The sequence below is a fragment of the Balaenoptera borealis genome, assembly GCF_965194805.1.
Source record: "Balaenoptera borealis genome assembly, chromosome: X".
Lineage (NCBI taxonomy): Eukaryota > Metazoa > Chordata > Mammalia > Artiodactyla > Balaenopteridae > Balaenoptera > Balaenoptera borealis.
This window is the reverse complement of record NC_138881.1, coordinates 63,537,270-63,557,787: the sequence shown is the minus strand read 5'-3', so window position 1 is coordinate 63,557,787 and position 20,518 is coordinate 63,537,270. Positions and strand designations below refer to the sequence as shown.

Here is a 20,518-nt window from a genome sequence, read left to right as displayed (position 1 = left end):
AAAAAAAAGTCCTAACAAACAAACCATGCACATACTATACATCTTAATAGATTTTTTTTTAAATTAGAGGCAATGAATCTGCCCAAAATATTAGATAAAGCAAATTACCTAAGTGCTTCCTCAGGTAAAAGGTTACTTGTGTTTTTTGGTATTCTATCCATATGCACTTGTTATGCATTGATTTGGCCATCATTTGGGGCTACCCCTCCGTTTTCCTGTTGTCTATTGACCTCCTGGTCAGGCCTCCACATTCACTAACGTTTAGCATCCATCTGGATGACCCATCTTACATTCAGACCGCTGGGTTACATACAGAGCGCTATCCCTGAAGGATCATGTCCTCTAGTTTGACCTGGTCCCTGAAAACTTCCATCCATCTCCTTGTCAGACTGCTTCTCCCTCTCCTCCGAGCTGCTATGCAGGACTTCTCAAATCATTCTTCTCAAGACAAGACTTTAACACATTCCCTCTTGCGCTCAGCTGCCCTCTCGTGCTTCATAGAGAAAACAGAAAGCATTTGGTGGGAACACCTCAATTTCCTGCTTATGCTGCCTCTCTTCATTCCGTTTCTCTGGAGATACACCTAGCTCACCCTGCAGGACCGTCTTTTGTATAAGGCCAAGTCCCCAGTACACTTAATCCTCTTTAAACCTGACATCATAATTTAAAAAGTCCCTGAGGTTCCTCAAAAAATTAAGGATATAATTACCACATAATCCAGCAATCCCACTTCTGGGTATAGCTCCAAAAGTATTGAAAGCAGGGTCTTGAAGTGATATTTGCACACCCATGTCCATAGCGACATTATTCACAAGAGCCGTAAGGTGGAGGCAACCCAGGTGTTTGTTGACGGATGAATGGATAAATAAAATGTGTTGTATACATACAGTGGAATATTATTCAGCCTTAAAAAGGAGGGAAATACTGTCACATGGCAACACCATGGATGAGCCTTGAGGACATTATACTAAGTGAAATAAGCCAGTCACAAAAAGACAAATACTATATGATTCCACCTATATGAGGTACCCAAAGTAGTCAAAGTCATAAAAACAGAAAGTGGTACGGTGGTGGCCAGGGGCTAGGGGATGGGGAAAATGGGGAGTTGTTGTTTAAGGGGTGTAGAGTCTCAGTTTTGCAAGACGAAAAAGTGCTGGAGATCCGTTGCACAGCAACGTGGATATACTTAACACTATTGAACTGTACACTTAAAAATGGTTAAGATGGTACATTTTCATGTTCTGTGTCTTTTAACCAGAATTTTAGAAGGCCCCTGGACCTCATGTCTCTTTCTAGCTGCAACTCTTTGGAAGAACGTTGTATGGTCATTGTCATCTCTTCTTTAACTCCCACTCCCTTCTCAACCCACTGCCCTCTGACTTCTGCCTTCACCACTCCACTGAAACTGCTCTTGCTAAGGTTTTCAAGGACCTCTCCAAGTTTCTGGGCTGAGGGTACTCAACCCAGGGTATTGGACACCGTTTACCACTTCTTTCTGGAAGTTCTCTTATCGTTGGCTTCTGTGAGACTCTCCCTTGGTCTTTTGCTGATGTCTCACTGATAACTCCTTTTTTTTTTTAAGTCTTCTTTTCCTTCTTGCTATCCTCTCTTCTTCCTAAATAGTTCTGTCCTTGGCCTGCTGCTCTTTGTGTCTTTATAGTTCTTCATAGTTTCACTGGGACAGCTCAATTAAACCTGAAGTATCCACTATCAGATTTATATCTCTGATTGGATCTCCCTCTGACTAGTCAACTCTATCTGAATGTCCCATAGGCTGTTCAAACTCAGCTCCTGAATTAAACTCATCATCCCTCCTCCTGTGTTCTCTAGCTCAATGGCGTTTATCCCCCAAACCTATTCTGAAACCTGGGAGTCATACTGGAATCCTAATTCTTCTTTATCCTCCATGTCCAATTAGTCAAAAAGCCCTATTGATTCCATTTCCCTTATTAATTCTCAACGTCCATCTCAACTGTCAGTGCCTCAGCTGAGGTTTTTAATCACCCAGTGCCTCCAAGTTAGTCTCTCTGCCTCCAATTTTGCCTTCCTCAAATTTATCTTCCAGAGGGTGCTTCAGTGACCTTCTTAAAACTTGAGTTTGATCATGAGGCTGGTCTACTTAAAGGCCTTCAGTAGCTTCCCATTGCTTCTAGGGTAAAGTCTCAACTCTCTAATATTCAGCATACAAAGACCATCTGCTCCCCCAAAATCATGATTGATGACAGGCCCATGATCCAAGGTGACTAATTCTTGGGGAAGTTAGACACCAGTGGAAGAAGACGAAACCTTCATGATAAACTTAGCATATTACCAAAATAATTCTTCCTTGACCTTTCTCCTAGCAGTTAGTGCATGCCTCTCCCCAACTCTCAGACTTTTACAGATGGTAGTATCCCAAAACAGCTTAGGCAGTGGTCCAAAAAGTGACATCGTTTTGCGTTGTCCTTCATTTTTTGAGTTACCTAGTTTCTATGGAACTTAAATCATATCTGCAAGTGGGGAAGGAAGGAGAGTCAGTGCCATGAGCAGGAGAACAAGTAAGAAAGGTTGAAGCAGGGTAAATGAATACGGTGGTGTAGAACAATTTTTATATGTTCTTCCAGTCTTATCCATGCTTGACTGTTCCTCCAAATTTTGAATTATACCACCAATTACCTCAGACAGAGTCTCAGAAGTCACAGAATGGTACGATTTGCAGGTTTGGACAGTGAAATAAGGAAAGAGGAATCTACTTGTACAAAATTACAAAGTAAATGGATAGTAACATCACAGACATCTCCTGACTCTCAGAGCAAAATTTTTTTCTTTAATGTCCCCGTGCCATCAGGGGTTTTTTTTGTTTGTTTGTTTGTTTGTTTTGGTTGCAAGATTCTTTATTTTGTAAACCATACATAAACAGTAAAAAAGAAAATGCATTTTACCTTAAATATTATATAAAGTTAACATTAAAGTTTTTTTCTTAGTGTATATAAATCAAATGGAAAGAATCCAACAACTTTATTTCATTGGATTGTATACTGGGAAACCAGCTGACCACTGTTTAAATGGTGACACCAGTGTGTAACACCCAACAGGTTTTTCCACTTTTATTATGGGCACAAAACCATAGGTCTGATATCCTTAAAAGCGATGGTGTACCAGAAGGGCTACATGATTAATTAACATGCTAACTTAAATACAACAATTAAAATAATTTTTGTTGCAGTTAAATCTTAAATGCTACTCCACACAATAATCATAAACATGTCCACATGGTAACTATGTAACAGTAGAAAAAAGAAAGAAAATTCTATTTTCTTCATTCCAGCAGCAGTACAGGGACTGGTATTAATTTGTGATTAGGTGTGCCTATGTATGGCGTAATGTCCTATGTGGGGATGCATGCTGAAAAACCTTTCTATTTCTATTTTGCAAGGCACCATACAGTATGTTCTCTAAGTTTTGACACTAGTAACAAAAATGGCATAATTCTTAGATTAAATGCAAATATTTATCTAACATGGGAAATAAAACAAGAATGAAGATTTTTAAGTTTGATATTGGGGCAAATGACAAACTTTTTGTAAAAATACAGTTTAAAAGAATCTTTCCCTGTGTCTTTCTACTTTAAGTTCTGCACCCTATGTTGCTGGTCAGAAAGATAAAGAAACCTAGAAAGATAAAGAAATCATGCTGGTTAAGATTATCAAACAAATCAACATGAGACTTCTGTCCAAATTAAAATAAAAATCAGAAAGGACAACTATGTTTTTAACTTTCAAAATCCATGGTTTTTCCCGACTGGCCATTTTGTAAGATATCTGGTCACATCCAGAATAACTTCATAACTAAAAACTTCACTAAAACTTCATAATTAAAAACATACAAACATGGTGGAGGTCTCCAGGATGGTGACTTTGTTTTTCTCACTTTGTGCTATTCCCTCACTCACCTCTAAATCACTCCAGCTCTGGGAAGAGTCTACTTGGAAACTACAATTAAGGTCATGCATATTTTTATAAAATCCTTAGAATCCAGGTCACTAGTATGTTATTGTAGATTCAACTTAGAATTTCTCCCAGAAAAATATCATATATGACCTCAAGCACTGGTTGTTTTGTTTGTGGCAGACTCACATAGATCAGTAGCTCTTCATAACTTTCTCTTGTCTGGCTAGACTCCATATGTGTTCTCTTTTTCATATAAAAACTCAAAGTAAATGATACTTCTCTAAACATAAAGTTCTATCACTTTAGTTGCAATATTTGAAATAATTATACAAAATATAAGTGAGTTTTAGAATCATTTTGTTTTGGGGCAAGAAGGTACTCCTCAGTAGGGGATCACTTGGTCAATAAAAGAAACGTAGAATTTGTTGCTCTCAGCTCTCATCCATCAGATGAATCCATCCTGGTCACCACCATCATCATCATCCCCTTCATCCTCATCATCATCTTCAATTTCATCTTCATCGTTCATAATGTCATCTTCATCGTCATCAGCAGCCCATTCACGGAAATCTCCACTTGCAAAATCTCCAGAGATCTCAAAATCAATAGCACAGTCTGCAGCACTGCGCTTCCTGGACCCCACGACTTCCCTTCCATATCGGTCCACACACCAGCACTGCCCAGTGCTGCCGTGGCACTGCGTTGGCTTGTAGTAACCATCTGCATCACACTGGGGGGCGTACTGTCCGAGGAGCTTCTTCACCCCGAGCTGCTTCTGAATACTGCCGAGCTCCGTCTGGCAAGGTGGGTCTTGTTGCCTCTGGAAGCAGTAGCACCACTCATTGTTGGAGATGGAGCTGTCCTTGTACGTGTCACAGGAGCTGAAGAAGGCCTCCGCGCACCGCTCGTTCTTGTCCAGGTAAATGCTCCCAAGCTCTGACTGGTCCAGGAGCAGGTCGTAGTTTGTATCAAGTCTGTTAAACATCAAGCCGAGTGAATCCTTGCAAATTGGCAAAATACTGGTATCAAATCTGCTTCTCTCCGGCCGCAGCGATGCTTTAGTCTTCTTGTTCTGGCCCCCACTCTCATGCAGGGCCTTGAACCAGTCCCGCAGTCTGCTGGCCATCTCCCTGAGCTCCAGGTCACTGCAGGCTCTCTTCATATTCCTGCTTGAGCCCATGGTCGTATCTGAAGGACACGGGCAACGTCCTTCACACTTGACTGAGATCTGTTTTCCTAAGATGCATGCCTGGTATTCTAGTTTGCACTGAGAAGAGTAGGTATGTCCATCTGAACCACAGACCAGGCTGGTAGAGACCCCCGGGCACTGCTGGCAGGTGGGTGTCGGGGGACCCCTCCGCTGCTTATGCCCAACTCCTGCATCTTTCATACTGTGCATGAGCCTCCGCTGACCAACGCAGACTGCGGTCTGAGAACCGTGAATAATGCACACTTCGTGGCGACTACATTTCAGCCTTAAGCACGGGTCTTTAGTTGGGTCTAGAGCCCCATCAAAAGTCTTTCCTGGACTCTAAGTGCGGAAATAATCATCGTCTCGGAATCGGCTCCACTGTCCGGCCTCCCGGCCGTACTGGGACACCGTGCTGAGCCATTGTTTGTCGTCCAGAAAACTACCGCCGTCCGGCCGGCCTGCGGCCGCCGCCAAACCCTGCGCGCACCAGCGGCCGCGCACACGCACAGCACGGTAGGCGCCTGGAGCATCCGCGGCCGCCCCTCTGCTCTGCGCGCCCCTCCGTCCTTCCCTCCCCCATCCACGCTCCCCTTCCCCCTGCCATCAGTTTTTAACTGATCTGCTCTAGTAATTCAGCCTCTTCACACTCTGTTCCTCATCTACAATAATGGAATAATAACAGTATTTACCCTGCCAAGCTGTTGAAATGAGCTAATTTCTAGAAAACGGTTAGCTAATTCCCTGACCCACTGTAAGTGAATGTTAGCTATTATTACTATATTGGATCATCTTCTCCATCTTCCAGGAGGTAATGGCCCATTCACTGCCAGTTGCACAACTGTTATCTCCTTTTATCCAGCCTGTCATCTTGCATACATGTTTTGAGCTTCCAAGTTCTAATTTCTGTTTGGATGTAGAAAGGAAGATATTATAGGTGAGATGGAATAGAATAAGAAAAAGCACTTTGGACTAGTACTTCAGAAATCAGTATTCAGGCTAAAAAATAATACAAATAAATGTATATATGCGAAACAGAAACAGACTCACAGATATAGAAAAAAAACTTGTGGTTACCAAAGGGGAGACAGAAGTGGCAGAGGGCAAATTAGGGGTATGGGATTAAGAGATACAAACTACTATGCACAAAATAGATAAGTAACAAGGACATATTGTATAGCACAAGGGATTATAACCATAATCTTGCAATGACTTCTAATGGAGTATAATTTGTAAAAATGCTGAATCACTATGATGTACACCTGAAACTAATATAATATTGTAAATCGACTATAAAAAAAAAAGTAGTCATGAAATTTGAGTTGGCCGATTTTCTGATTGGTTCAATTGTTCTATTCCTGAATCAGGAGTCAAAGAATGAGAGAGGGATAAAGCATGTAGGGTATTGAAAACAGTTCCAGTTTGGAGTCCTACAAGCCTGTGTTTGAACCTCAGCTCTGCCTCTTGTTATATATCCTTAGGCAAGTAAGTCACTTAGCTCTCTGAGCCAGAGTTTCTTTACTTGTCAAATATGGCTCATAATACCATACTGATAGAATCACTGTGAAGATTCCTGGGGGAGTAATGCATGCACACATATATACTTTCTCCCACATGTACTGAATAGTCAATAATTGGAAACTATATTACGTACTTTGGAGCTCTGTGGCAATGTTTTACACATTCTGGCAATGAGTTCCTTGTTAGTCTCACTTTTCAGGGTTGTTGCAAACCTTTGTCCTCTTCTGGGTTATTTAAGTCAGCAGCTGGGAGAGCCAGCATCAAGGATTATTCATCAAAGTCTATTTAAACCTGGAAACCTATAAATAAAAATAAAAGACATACTTTTATCAATAGTAGTGACAAAAAAAAACCCTCAAGAGTTTGATGAAAATACTCTGTTAGCGAGGCTGTGGGAAAATGTCTTGCTTTGTTGGTGGGAGTATAATTTGGTACACTTGTTGAAGGCAATTTAGGAAGTCTATCATATAATGAATTCATAAAGCCTCTAAACCAGCAACTCCTTTTCTGGAAACTTATCCTACAAACATGCCAGTATTTACACATGTTTTAAATAACATGTGTGCCAGGTTATTCACTGCAGCATTGTTTGTAATCGTAAAGTCCAAATGTCTATCATTAGAGTACTCACTAAATAAATTATGGTACAATCATACAATGATGCTATAAAAAAGAATGAGAAAGTGTTCTATACACTGACATGGAAACAACAACAAAGATATATTAAGTGATTTTAAAATGTTCGTAAAAGTGTATATTGTATACTATCTTTTGTGCAAAAATAATGGAAAAATGGGTGGAAGCTTATCTTCTTACTTGAATATACACACACTTGAAATTTACAGAAGAAACAAATAACCGTGATTAACTGAGTGGGAGGTGGAAACTAGGTAGTTGGGAGACTAAGTTGGGAAGGACATTTTTCACTACATACTTTAAAATTTTGGGGTTTTTTTTGAGTTTTTTAAAAAATTTTATTTTATTTTGGAGTATAGTTGATTAACAATGTTGTGTTCATTTCAGGTGTACAGCAAAGTGATTCAATTATACATATAAATGTATCTATTCTTTTTCAAATTCTTTTCCCATTTAGGTTGTTACATAATATAGTATTGAGCAGAGTTTGCTGTGCTATACAGTAGGTCCTTGTTGGTTATCCATTTTAAATACAGCAGTGTGTACATGTCAATCCCAAATTCCCAGTCTATCCCTCTCCCCCACCCTTCCCCCCTGATAACCATAAGTTCATTCTCTTAAGTCTGTGAGTCTGTTTCTGTTTTGAAAGTAAGTTCATTTGTATCATTTTGTTTTAGAGTCCACATATAAGCAATATAATACAATACTTCTCTTTCTCTGACTTATTTCACTCAGTACGCCAATCTCTACGTCCATCCATGTTGCTGCAAATGGCATTATTTCATTCTTTTTAATGGCTGAGTAATATTACATTGTATATATGTACCACATCTTCTTTATCCATTCCTCTGCTGAAAAATTTTTGTTTTTATATATGTACATAACCTTTTCAGTACATTTTATTTTTAAAAGACAATGATGAAGCTGAGAAAAACACTTGCAGTATACACGATAAATAGTTAACATCCTTATTGTATAGCTAATTTTACAAATTAAAGTACATCTCTCCAAATTATTTACAAAGACAGTCATTGCTATTTTTTAATAATAGTGAATTGCAATGAGCTAAAAGTGTAATAGGAGAATGAGTAAATAAATGAGAGTACATGGATCTTGGACTTCCCTGGTGGCAGAGTGGTTAAGAATCTGCCTGCCAATGCAGGGAACATGGGTTCGATCCCTGGTCCAGGAAGATCCCACATGCCGTGGAGCAACAAGCCCATGCACCACAACTACTGAGCCTGTGCTCTAGAGCCCATGAGCCACAACTACTGAACCTGCGTGCTGCAACTACTGAAGCCCGCGTGCCTAGAGCCCGTGTTCTGCAACAAGAGAAGCAACTGCAATGAGAAGCCCGTGCACCGCAACGAAGAGTAGCCCCTGCTCGCCGCAGGTAGGGAAATCCTGCACACAGCAATGAAGACCCAACACAGCCAAAAATAATAAATAAAATAAATTTTAAAAAATGATAGTATATGGATCTTCAGCAGGTGGATTATTTGATAAACATTAGAAATACTATTCTTGAAGAATTTTTCCTGACATGAAAAAGCATTCATGAATTTGAAACATTGCATAGAAATCTGCAAAGTATTATCACCATTTCATTATGTGTTCATTATGTGTGTGAGTTCATATATGTATAATTATCTAAACTACCTGTAAATAATAGAGAAAATGAACATTGGAAAAAACCATTAAACATCCACCAAAATAATAATAGTGAGTGGTCATGAGTGATTTTTCCCCTTGCATTTGCATTTGTGAAATGTTCAAATTTTCAACAATGACAACACATTAGTTTGATGAGGAGGATGTAATAACAAAGTTATTTAGAATATAAAACCCCAGTGGAAAAATGAATAAAGGACACAGACATTTCAAAGAAAAAGACCCAAATAGATAATAAACAGTGGGAGAAAATATTAAACCTCAGAAGTCATTTTTAAAATAACAATTAAATAGCAATAGGATAATACTTTATTATTTATCAAGTTATAAAAGATTTTAACAAAGGCAATACTCAACACTCACCATGATGAAGAACAGGGACTTCTCTCCTAGAGAACTTCATTCATCTGTAGAAAACAAATTTTTTATATTTTAAAGGCTAAGAAACTGGTTTCTTGCCTGTCATACTATGTGTCCCTTGACCTTAAGGACATTGCTAAGAGGCAAAGCCAAGATGAATAAGGGAAGAGGGGAAATGTTAGTCCTGGTACACATTCAGAGAGCAAACCTGCCTACCTAGACCACCCAGAAAGAGTCAGGGATGCAACATAGGCACTTTCCCCAGTTCTATCCTTGAAACCACCAGCTAATCCCATAATATATACCAGAGGCTGTGTGTTGTGGTTGCCTAAGAGATTAGGAACATGGGGGAAAGCTTTAAAGCTGCAGACTTCACTTCTCCTGGGCTTTCCTAAGCCTCCAATTCCATCCCTGTTGCAGGAGTTCATGTTATAGACAGTTTGTGCTTTCTTCTCATCAGTCCATATGCTTGTTGAATTGGAGCTAGATCCTTCAGTGCTTTACTGTCAGAGCTCCTTCTTTCTCCTATTACCAGCACACATTATATACCCCATAAAACAGTCCTCAAAGCAGGAAATAGAAAGGAAAGGGCATCAGTTAAATGGACAATCAGACAAAAAGGAGTAACTAAGGAGGGCTTTATCCTAGGGATCCAGGATCTTCCCTGGAGTGTGCTGCTCTCTTTTCCTTGGATGATCATATCTTCATTACACAGACTCTATGTGGTATGATAGTGGACTGAAGGAAGGAGAGACTTGAAAGAAGATTGAGTAATAGTCTGGATTAAAATAATAATAATAATAAATAGTAACAGGTCTCAACATTTATTTACCACTTATTTTGTACAAGGCACAATTCTAAGCACATTATACATATTAATGCATTTAATCCTCTGAACAACACTATAAGTAGCCACTGCTGTCATCCCCATTTTGCATGTGAGGAAACTGAGACAAGGAGAGGTTAAGTATCTAGCCCTAGGTCCATAGCGGATTTCCCCAGGTCTGCCACAGGAAGAACACCAGCAGAGTTTGCATGTCCTCTAAATATGCTCAATTATGTCTTATAATTACCTGGGGGTGAAGATCATTTTTCAGGAAAGTAGGAATATGATCATGTGCTGTTAAACTAACCTGTGCAAACCAGGTCTTCCCTATACTTGAAGCTTCTCATTTGGTCTATGAGACAAGAGGTTACTTTACAAATATTTTACTACTGCTGTTCTGTCTACAAGAAATCCTGGGTAACCATTGTTAGTATAACTCGAGCTGTATCTTGCTTTTCTCTCTTGGTGATTCCTCCAAGTTAGAGGAATCTTGGCAATTCCTCAAAGATAGAGTGTTTACTCTTTTTAATAGCCACAAAATATTCCATGGCATGACTATGTTTCAATTTAATTTAATTTAAATTTAAAATTTCAATTTAATTCAACCTAATTCAGTAGTTTTTAGTACATTCGCAAGGTCATGTAGCCATTACAACTATCTAATTTCAGAACATCTTCATCACCACAAAAAAAAAACTCTAGTACCCATTAGCAGTCATTCTCTATTCCCCAGCCCCTGGCAATCACTAGTCTGCTTTCTTGTGACTGTGGATTTGTCTATACTGGATATTTCATGTAAATGGAGTCATAAAATATGTGTGTGATCTTTTATGTCTGGTTTCTCTCACTTAATTAAGGGTTTCAAGGTTTATCCATATTATAGAGCTCAAATCTGCTGTTGGGCTCCTCTACTAAATTTTTTCATTTTAGTTACTACACTTTTTTTTAATTAATTAATTTATTTATTTATGGCTGCGTTGGGTCTTTGTTGCTGCATGTGGTCTTTCTCTAGTTGCGGCGAGCAGGGGTTACTATTTGTTGCGGTGCGTGGGCTTCTCATTGCTGTGGCCTCTCTTGTTGCAGAGCACGGGTTTAAGCTCGTGGGCTTCAGTAGTTGTGGCACATGGGCTCAGTAGTTGTGGCTCATGGGTTCTAGAGCGCTAGCTCAGTAATTGTGGTGCATGGGCTTAATTACTCCGCAGCATGTGGCATCTTCCCGGATCAGGGCTCAAACCCGTGTCCCCTGCATTGGCAGGCAGATTCTTAACCATTGTTCCACCAGGGAAGTCCAGTTACTATGCTTTTAAATTGCAGAATTAACTTTTGATTCTCCTTTATAATTTCTATCTCTTTATTGATCAGTAGTCTCCGTTTAGTGAAACACGGTCCTCATACTTTTCTTTAGTTCTTTAGACATAATTTTCTTTAGTTCTTTGAACTATTCAAATTATCTCATGCTGATAGAGTTTTGATAGTTTGTGATTTTTGAGGAATTAGTCCATTTCTTCTAAATTGTCAAATTTTGAGTGTAAATTGTCCATACTGTCAAAGAAAACCAGAGCTTAATAGTAGTTAAAGCAGTAAAAGCAGATTTTAATCAGGACTATTGCAATTGGGGAAAAGAGACCTCAGTATAAAACTGGACTCAAATCTGAATACAGCAAGGAAAAGTGGGGATTTATAGCTAAGTAGCAGGGTGGAAGGGTTAGTGGATGGAAAATTACTAAGAGGAAATATCAGGGATAAGGAATGATTCTGACTAAACTGACTTCACAGGATTTTTGCTAAAGGCAGCCTAGAGGGATCAGATATCACCTGAGGGATTGTGAGGGATGAAGAATTTAATCAAATATCGAGAGTGATCAGATATCTAGACTGGGGATTTTTGTTAAACTGACTAACCGGATTCTTGCTAAAATTGAACAATGCAAAGATGAACATAGACGTCCTAAGGTCAAGACCTAGCTGAAAAGAGGATTCAGAAGAGTCAATACTATTTCCTTTATTTTCTTTTTAAAGGTTACAGTCTATGTAATGATTTTCCCTATTTTATGCCTTATAATGGCAATTTATGTCTTCTCTCTTTATTTTTGTCAGTCTTGCTAGAGGTTTATAAATTTTAATTATCTTTTCTAAGAACAAGTTTTTAAAAATAGATTTCCTTTATTATTTTTCTGTTTTCAATTTTATTGACTTTTATTCTTTACTTCCTTCCTTTTGCTTGCTTTGTTTTCATTTTGCTCTTCTTTTTCCAGTTTCTTAAAGTAGAAATGTAGATTATGGATTTAAGATCTTTCTTCTTTTCTAAGGTAAGTATTTAGTGCTATAAATTTCCCTCTCATTACAGCTTTAGCTGCATTCCACATATTCTGTTATGTTGCATTCATATTTTATATTCAGTTCTACTTATTTTTATTTCCTTTCAGATTTCCAATTTGGCCCATTGATTATTTGTAAATGTGTTGTCTATTTCCCAGGTATTTAAAAGTTTTCCTATTATCTTTCTGTTGTTTTCTAGTTTTATTACATTATTGTCAGACTATCTATTCTGTATAATTTCAATTCTTTTAAAATTGTTGTGGTTTGTTTTACAGCCTAAGAAGTGGTCTATATTCCCTATGCTTCAATGCATCTGTTCCTATTCATTTCAATCCCCTCCCTGCATTAATTTGATCATTGAGCATAGGTGAAGTATGTCTAAGACTTCCCATTTCTCCATTTCCATTTTATTTCTGTAGCTATAGAGAAGCCAAAATTTCAAGAGGAATGCCAAGTTTCTTCTCCTTCTTATTTATTTGGGGTATGTCTGCTGCAGTGCATTTTAGGTCAAGGAAATAACTTCTTAGTTGTTTTTAAAATAATTTTCTATAGGTGGCAGCAGAGTGTCACAAGAAAAGAATCAATCTCTCTTCTTTCACCCATTGTGTTAAAAAAAAGAAATAATAGTGGTCACATTTCTGCTGCCTTGAATTCTGGGATACACCCTTGAAAACACATACATGAAATGATGTTTAACATCACTAACCACTAGGGGAATGCAAATCAAAGCCATAATGAGATATCAACCTACATCTGTTGAGATGGCTATTATCAAAAAATCAAGAGATAATGAATATTGGTGAAAATGTGGAGAAAAGGAAACTTTAGTGCCCTGTTGGTGGGAATGTAAATTGGAAGAACCACTATGGAAAACGGTATGAAGTTTCATCAAAAAATTAAAAATAGAACTACCGTATGATACAGCAATCCCACTCTTGGGTATATATCTGAAGGAAATGAAATCAGTATTTCAAAGAGGTATCTGCACCTCCACATTCATTACAGCATTATTCATAATAACCACAACATGGAAATAATCTAAGTGTCTATAGACAGATGAATTGATTTTAAAAATCTGTTATATATACAATGGAATATTGTTACAAAAAAAGGAAGGAAATCCAATCATTTGTGACAACATAGATGGACCTTGAGAGCATTACGCTAAGTGAAATAAGTCAGACAGAGGAAGACAAATACTGTTTGCTCTCACTTGTATGTGGAATTTAAAAGTAAAACTCATAGAAACAGAGAGTAGAATGAATGATGGTTGCCAGAAGCTGAAAATTGGGGGAAATGGTGAAATGGCAAATAAAGAGTACAAACTTTCAGTTAAGATGAATAAGTTTTGGGAATCTAATATTTAGTGTGATGGCTGTAACAACTGTGCTATATTCTTGAAAGTTGTGATGAGAGAAGATCTTAAATACTCTCACCACAAAAAAATATTGTAATTATGTGAGGAAATGGACGTTAACCAAGCTTTTAGTAATCATTTTGCAATATATATGGTATCAAATCATCACCTATACACCTTAATCTTTCATAGTGTTATATGTCAGTTATATCTCAACAAAGTTGGGGGAAAAAGTCTGTCTAGTATGTCTTATATCTGGGCTTCCTTGGGGATGGTTTTTGTCAATTCATTTTGTTCCTTTGAATAGGCCATGTTCTCCTGTTTCTCTGTGTGCTCTGTGATTTTTTTTAGCTGATAGCTGGGCATTTAGAAATAAAATTCTCCCTCTTCCTTAGGGTTTTCATTATTATCGATATTATTGTTTAAGTCTTAGTTGTCTGTTTTGGGACTTTCATACTATTTTCACAAAGACTATTCCTTGCCATACATGACTACTGAAGTTTTTGTTCCATTAGCTCATGTTCAACTAATGTTTTGACAGAGATTTTTTGAATTCCAGGAGCTCACCAAGTCTTTGCAGATTGGCTCCGTGCTTGAGCACGCCTTCAAGACTTAGCTGGGCTTGCTCAGAGCCTAGAGATCAGCCCAAGCAAAATCTTAAGGTCTTCTAAGGTCTTTTCTGAGCATGTGCCTTGCATATTGCTTTCTAAATTCCTACATATGTATGACTGCTTTTGAATGTCCTAATTTCCCAAAGAGTCTCATTTCAACTTCTCTTTCAGGCTTTAGTCTATTGTATGTAATCTATTGCCCCAGGCATCTGTGGTTCTGTAGTTGTCTTGGAGATTTTATGAGCAGTATCTGCCGTTTTTCACTACTCAGCTCCAAGTTAGGGGAAACAGAAATGAGCACCTTACATCAGTCCTTCAGCTATCCCCCAGAAAGGATAGAAAAGATGTACACAATACTTTTTAAATAAAGTGTGCTCTGCTACCTCCAGTTTGAATAAGGGAACTGAGAACGAGGCTGGTTTCTCTTTAAAACTAAAACCACTACCTCAGTTGAAAGGGCATGGGGCAAAGGTGAGTAAAATACCACAAAAATTTCCTACCGTTTTGAAGATGGCTTTTCTTGATTAGGTAGTTGCATGATTGCTGTAAACCTTTGTCTGTGATTCAGACTCTGGTTGATTCAGAGAGTTCTTGCTTATTTTTTCCCTTTGATCTTTCTGTTGGGGAAGAGGGCTTGGAAATTCTGAGTCCATCATTTTGCTGACATTAGTCAATACCTCTACTATTATACTGTATTGAAAACATTCACTCTCTGAACTCTTGTTCCATTAGTGCAACTCCCTTTATGTTTTGCTTCCTGAGCTACCATTGATTGTAGGGTCTGATATTTCAGTCATTATCATGCTAATTACCCTCGAATTGGCAGAAGAGCAGAGAACCTAGGATAGAGAACTTGTGAACACCAGCCTTTGTAGAGGAGGAAGAGGAACATGTGGACATACTGAAAATGAATTGTCAGTGGAGTATGAGGAAAAGAATGTTACAATATCAACAAATGAAACAGACTGACCCTCAATGCATCACAAAGTACTCTACATCTTCAACTTTGTACAGTGAGCTCTCTCCATCTCCTTGACTTAACGAAAATCTAGTTCTTCACTAAGTATACCTGAATTACAGCTCTTTCAGTCACCAGGTTAAACATCTTAACAAAGGCTTTCACATCTGAGTCAACTGAAAAAAATATGTGTATTATTAATTTCATTAGCTTCCTGAAGCTGGCAGCAGAGCTCTATAAAATAGAATTTCTACACTTCTTCCCTGCCCACCCACACCCCCTTCCTCCAAACTTGGAGCAAAGTAGATGTTTTTCTGCATCGTTGCTTCCATTGATTATGATCTTTTAAATAATCCTTTCTCAATGTGATAGGTGAAAATTTGCATCTCAGAATTGTTTTAATATGCATTTCTTTGGTAAGTAGGGAAGCTAAACATATTGCTATGCTTCACAGAATTTCTATTTTTTTCTTTTTTGAACGATATTCATATCCTTTACCCTATATTTACATTGGGATTTTATTTTATAGCCATTATTTTTTCTCATTATAAAAACAATATTTATGCAACTGAACACCCATATTTTCACGCCACTAGAGACAACAGTTTTAACATTTAGATGCATTTTTACTAGCTTTTCCCCATCTGTGTAATTTGCATTTTCATATTTAATATCATTTTGCTTTATATCCTGCCTTTTTTCATGTAACTATGTAGTGATCTTTCCCCATACCATTAATAATTCTTGTGTAAATGTTTTAAAAGAGCTTTTGTTTATGATTTAAAAAACAATTCTTGAGCACTGTTGGAAACTTGGTAAATACAAAAAAAATTAATAAGAAAAATCATATAAAATCCCTCAAACTGGAGATAACCATTGTTAAACTTTTGGTGTATTTTCCCAACCATTTTTCTATGCAAGTGTTATACATTTTCATTCCACTGAGATCATATACTAATGTACAGTTTTACATGAGTATTATTTCATTTTATGTTTTACATGCCCCTAGAGCTATTTTTTAAACGTTATTTTAGTGGCTATATATTAAACCAACTGTTTAATCACTTTAATATTCCACTGTTATTGAACACTTAAAATTTCCCCACTATTAGAAACTATGCTATAATGAATTTTTGAGTGCAAAATCTGCATTTCTGATTTTTATTAAAGAGCCCAAGAAATGGATTACTGGGTAAAATGTTATGACCATTTTATAAAATACTGTAGTAGTTTAGATTTATGTAAATGGCTCTTTCCTTGAGTACACAGATTCATTCACTGGTTTTGTCTTGTTTACTCTTTTTTAACGTGACAAGTGGTAACCTAATATTGTATTAATTTTATTTATTTTTTTAATTTATTTTTTTAAATAAATTTATTTATTTATTTATATTTATTTTTGGCTGTGTTGGGTCTTTGTTTCTTTGCAAGGGCTTTCTCTAGTTGCAACGAGCGGGGGCCACTCTTCATCGCGGTGCGCGGGCCTCTCACTGTCGCGGCCTCTCCTGTTGCTGAGCACAGGCTCCAGACGCGCAGGCTCAGTAGTTGTGGCTCACGGGCCCAGTTGCTCCGCGGCATGTGGGATCTTCCCAGACCAGGGCTCGAACCCGTGTCCCCTGCATTGGCAGGCAGATTCTCAACCACTGCGCCACCAGGGAAGCCCTGTATTAATTTTAATTTAAAAATTATCAATGGATATTTTTCAAGCTTATTAGCAATGTGATTTCCTCCTTTGTGAATTATTGTTCACATTCTATGCTGCTTGTAAAACTTGGTACAACCTCTAGAGGACAATTTGTAAATTTCTTTCAAAATTACAAACGCACAAATCCTTTAATCATCATTTCCATTCAAAGGGATTTATTCCAAAGATATATATGTGTGTGTGTGTGTATATATATATATATATATATATATATATATATCTCATATATCTCAAGATGACATATATACAACTTTATTGCAGAATTTTTTAAAAATATAAAATATTAGAATATAAGTTTTAAGTGGGAAAATGTATAGATCTTTGTGTTCTACTATTCATTTAATAAAAGTGAGAGGTTAACACACACATATGTATATATTTGAGTATTAATATACTATATGTGGGAAAGAACACACAGAGACTAATACAAGTTGAATGAAGTCCCTTTCCCTTTTATGTTCTATTTGAAGACTATTTTACAGGGTTTATGGTGTATACTAAGTGATTGGAAAAGGATTGGGATGCTGAAAGTGAGGCATGGGAAAGATGTAGCTCCAAATCAAAAAGACATCTGGGAAGCCAGACACAAAAGACCTCACATTATATTATTACATTATAGATGTCCATGAAAGGCAAATCTCCAGAGACAGAGAGTAGAAACACAAAGTAGTTTACCTGGGGCTGGGGATGGAAACATGGAGTGGCTAAAAATGAGCACTAGGGATCCTCCTGGGGCAATGGAAACATTCTAAAACTTGACAGTGGTTACACAACACTGTGAGTTCACTAAAAATTATTGAATTGTACACTTAAAGTGGGTGAATTTTATGATGTGTAAATTACACCTCAATAAATCTGTTAAAAATAAATAAATAAACATGTCTAAGAATATATTTTTTAAAAGGACTCTGGTCTGTTAAAGAAGTTAAAGAAGGAACCAATCCTACAGCAGCATTGGCACTAGGGACATCTATCAGTAAAATTAACCTCATGATTCACAGAATAGTCTTACAGGTTTTGGAAAGACTTGCAGTGGTCCAGGCAGCTGCTCTAATGATCAACCCCACACTCCTGATATTGCTCACAAATATCCCCATCCCCAGAAGTTACACTTAAGTATGATTAGAGGAACAGGTTGCAGTAGTGGTGGTATGTGCTTAGAATTGTGCCTGGTACAAAGTAAAGTCAGCTGTTATTGTTTCCATCCAGACAATTAAAACAGGCTCGTTACTTAAACTTTTTATGTCAAGTCTCTCTCATTCTTTCAGTCCATCTTCTTACCTCTGACTTGAAATATACCTGAAGGACTCATCACTGCAGCAGACCATACATGAGCTAGATTTATCCCTGGACAAGTTGCTGTCTGGATCACCCAGGTAGTCTGGTGAAATACTCGGAGACACTGCTTCTCACCACTCAGGAAGTTTACAACCACCTCTGAGTTGCTTAGTGGCAAATATCATTCATCTTGAACAAAAGTGGAGACAGACAATGTTGAATTTTACCTGAGCCCTGTGCTCCTAGAAAACAGAGAAAATTAAGAAATATTCAACCTTTTTGTGCTCCAACAGACTGCTTACTACAAAGAACCACTCTTCCCCATATAACTTAGATAAGATACACGATATGCACCTTGTTTACCTATATAACAAGGCTAAACCCAGACCCTCCAAATATCTGTTCTTTGCCTCATAAATAATTAACTTAACTGATTGAAACCACTGACCAATCTTGACAATATATCTGCTACCTTGACGTTACCAAACTTTAGTTAAGCTTCTCTCCGTTCTTCAGGCCTTTTAACTTTGACACACCCTCAGCTTGAGTATCCTTCATGACCCCTTAATGGCATCAATTAACCTCAGGGAAAAACATTTCACAATCAACTGTTCAGTCTGGCTACCCTTTCATCCCACTTCCCCAAGCCTGGTTCTTTCTAGCTTTGGTCTCTTTTCCCTATAAAAGAAAGGCCCTTTTATGCCTGACCTTTGAAATACTTACAGATTTCATGGGCAGAGATTCTCCCTATTGCAATAGTCCCTTTCCCCTCTCTTGCCAAAATCCATTGGAATAAAGCCTCTTCTAATCTAAATCCAGATTTGTTTTTTTATCTGAAAGGTTTAATAAAAGGTAATACCCAAACATGTTATAATGCCCAATTCCTTTTTCTGATGTCTTATCCAACTACCTATACTCCCAGGAATTTTACTTGAGTAGTTTAAAAGAAAGCTGCTATCAGAAAGAGAAATTAAGAAAACAATCCCATTTACAGTCACATCGAAAAAAATAAAATACCTAGGAACGAATCTAACTAATGAGATTAAAGACTTGTACTCCAAAAACTACAAGACACTGATGAAACAAATTGAAGATGACACAAACAGATGGAAAGATATATATATTATTCAATGCAATCCGTACGAAAATACCAAGGGCATTTTCCACAGAACTAGAACAAATAATTCTAAAATTTGCATGGAAACACAAAAAAACCCAAATAGTCAAAACAATCTTGAGAAAGAAGAACAGAGCTGGAGGAATCATGCTCCCTGACTTCAGACTATACTACAAAACTACAATAATCAAAAGAGTATGGTACTGGCATAAAAACAGACACACAGATCAATGGAACAGGATAGAAAGCCCAGAGATAAACCTACGTAGCTACAGTCAATTAATCTAAAATAAAGAAGGCAAGAATATACAGTGGAGGAAAGACAGTCACTTCAGTAAGTGGTGCTGGGAAAACTGGACAGCTACATGTAAAAGAGTGAAATTATAACATTCTCCAACACCGTATACAAAATAAACTCAGAATGAATTAAAGACCTAAATGTAAAACTGGATACTATAAAACTCCTAGAGGAGAACATAGGCAGAACACTCTTTGACATAAACCCCAGCAACATTTTTTTGGATCTATCTCCTAAAGTAAAGAAAATAAAAGGAAAAAAAAAACCAAATGGGACCTAATTAAACTTGAAAGCTTTTGCACAGCAAAGGAAACCATTGACAAAACAAAACAACAACGTACTGAATGGGAGAAAGTTTTGCAAATGACTTAACTGATAAGGGATTAATATCCAACATATATAAACATCTCATACAATACAACATCAAACAAGCAAACAACCCAATTAAAAATTAGCAGAACTGAATAGACATTTTTCAAAGAGGAAATGCAGATGGCCAACAGGCATATGAAAAGATGCTCAACATTGCTAATCATCAGGGAAATGCAAATCAAAACCACAATGAGATATGACTTCACACTTGTCCAAATGGCTATCATCAAAAAGAACACAAATAACAACTATTGGCAAAGATGTGGAGAAAAGGGAACCCTCTTACACTGTTGGTAGGAATGTAAGTTGGTGCAGCCACTGTGCAAAACACTATGGAGGTTTCTCAAAAAACTAAAAATAGAACTATCATA

General features: G+C 37.5%; 1 pseudogene across 1 annotated transcript in view; it reads right to left on the bottom strand.

Annotated features, from left to right (window-relative positions):
* Positions 1-4,216: 4,216 nt before the first annotated feature.
* Positions 4,217-20,518, bottom strand: part of LOC309620594 (testican-3 pseudogene) — a 92,443-nt pseudogene continuing 76,141 nt past the window's right edge. Inside the window, exon 3 of the transcript XR_014249891.1 lies at positions 4,217-8,559. The product of XR_014249891.1 is annotated as a testican-3 pseudogene (transcript). The remainder of the gene's footprint in view (positions 8,560-20,518) is intronic.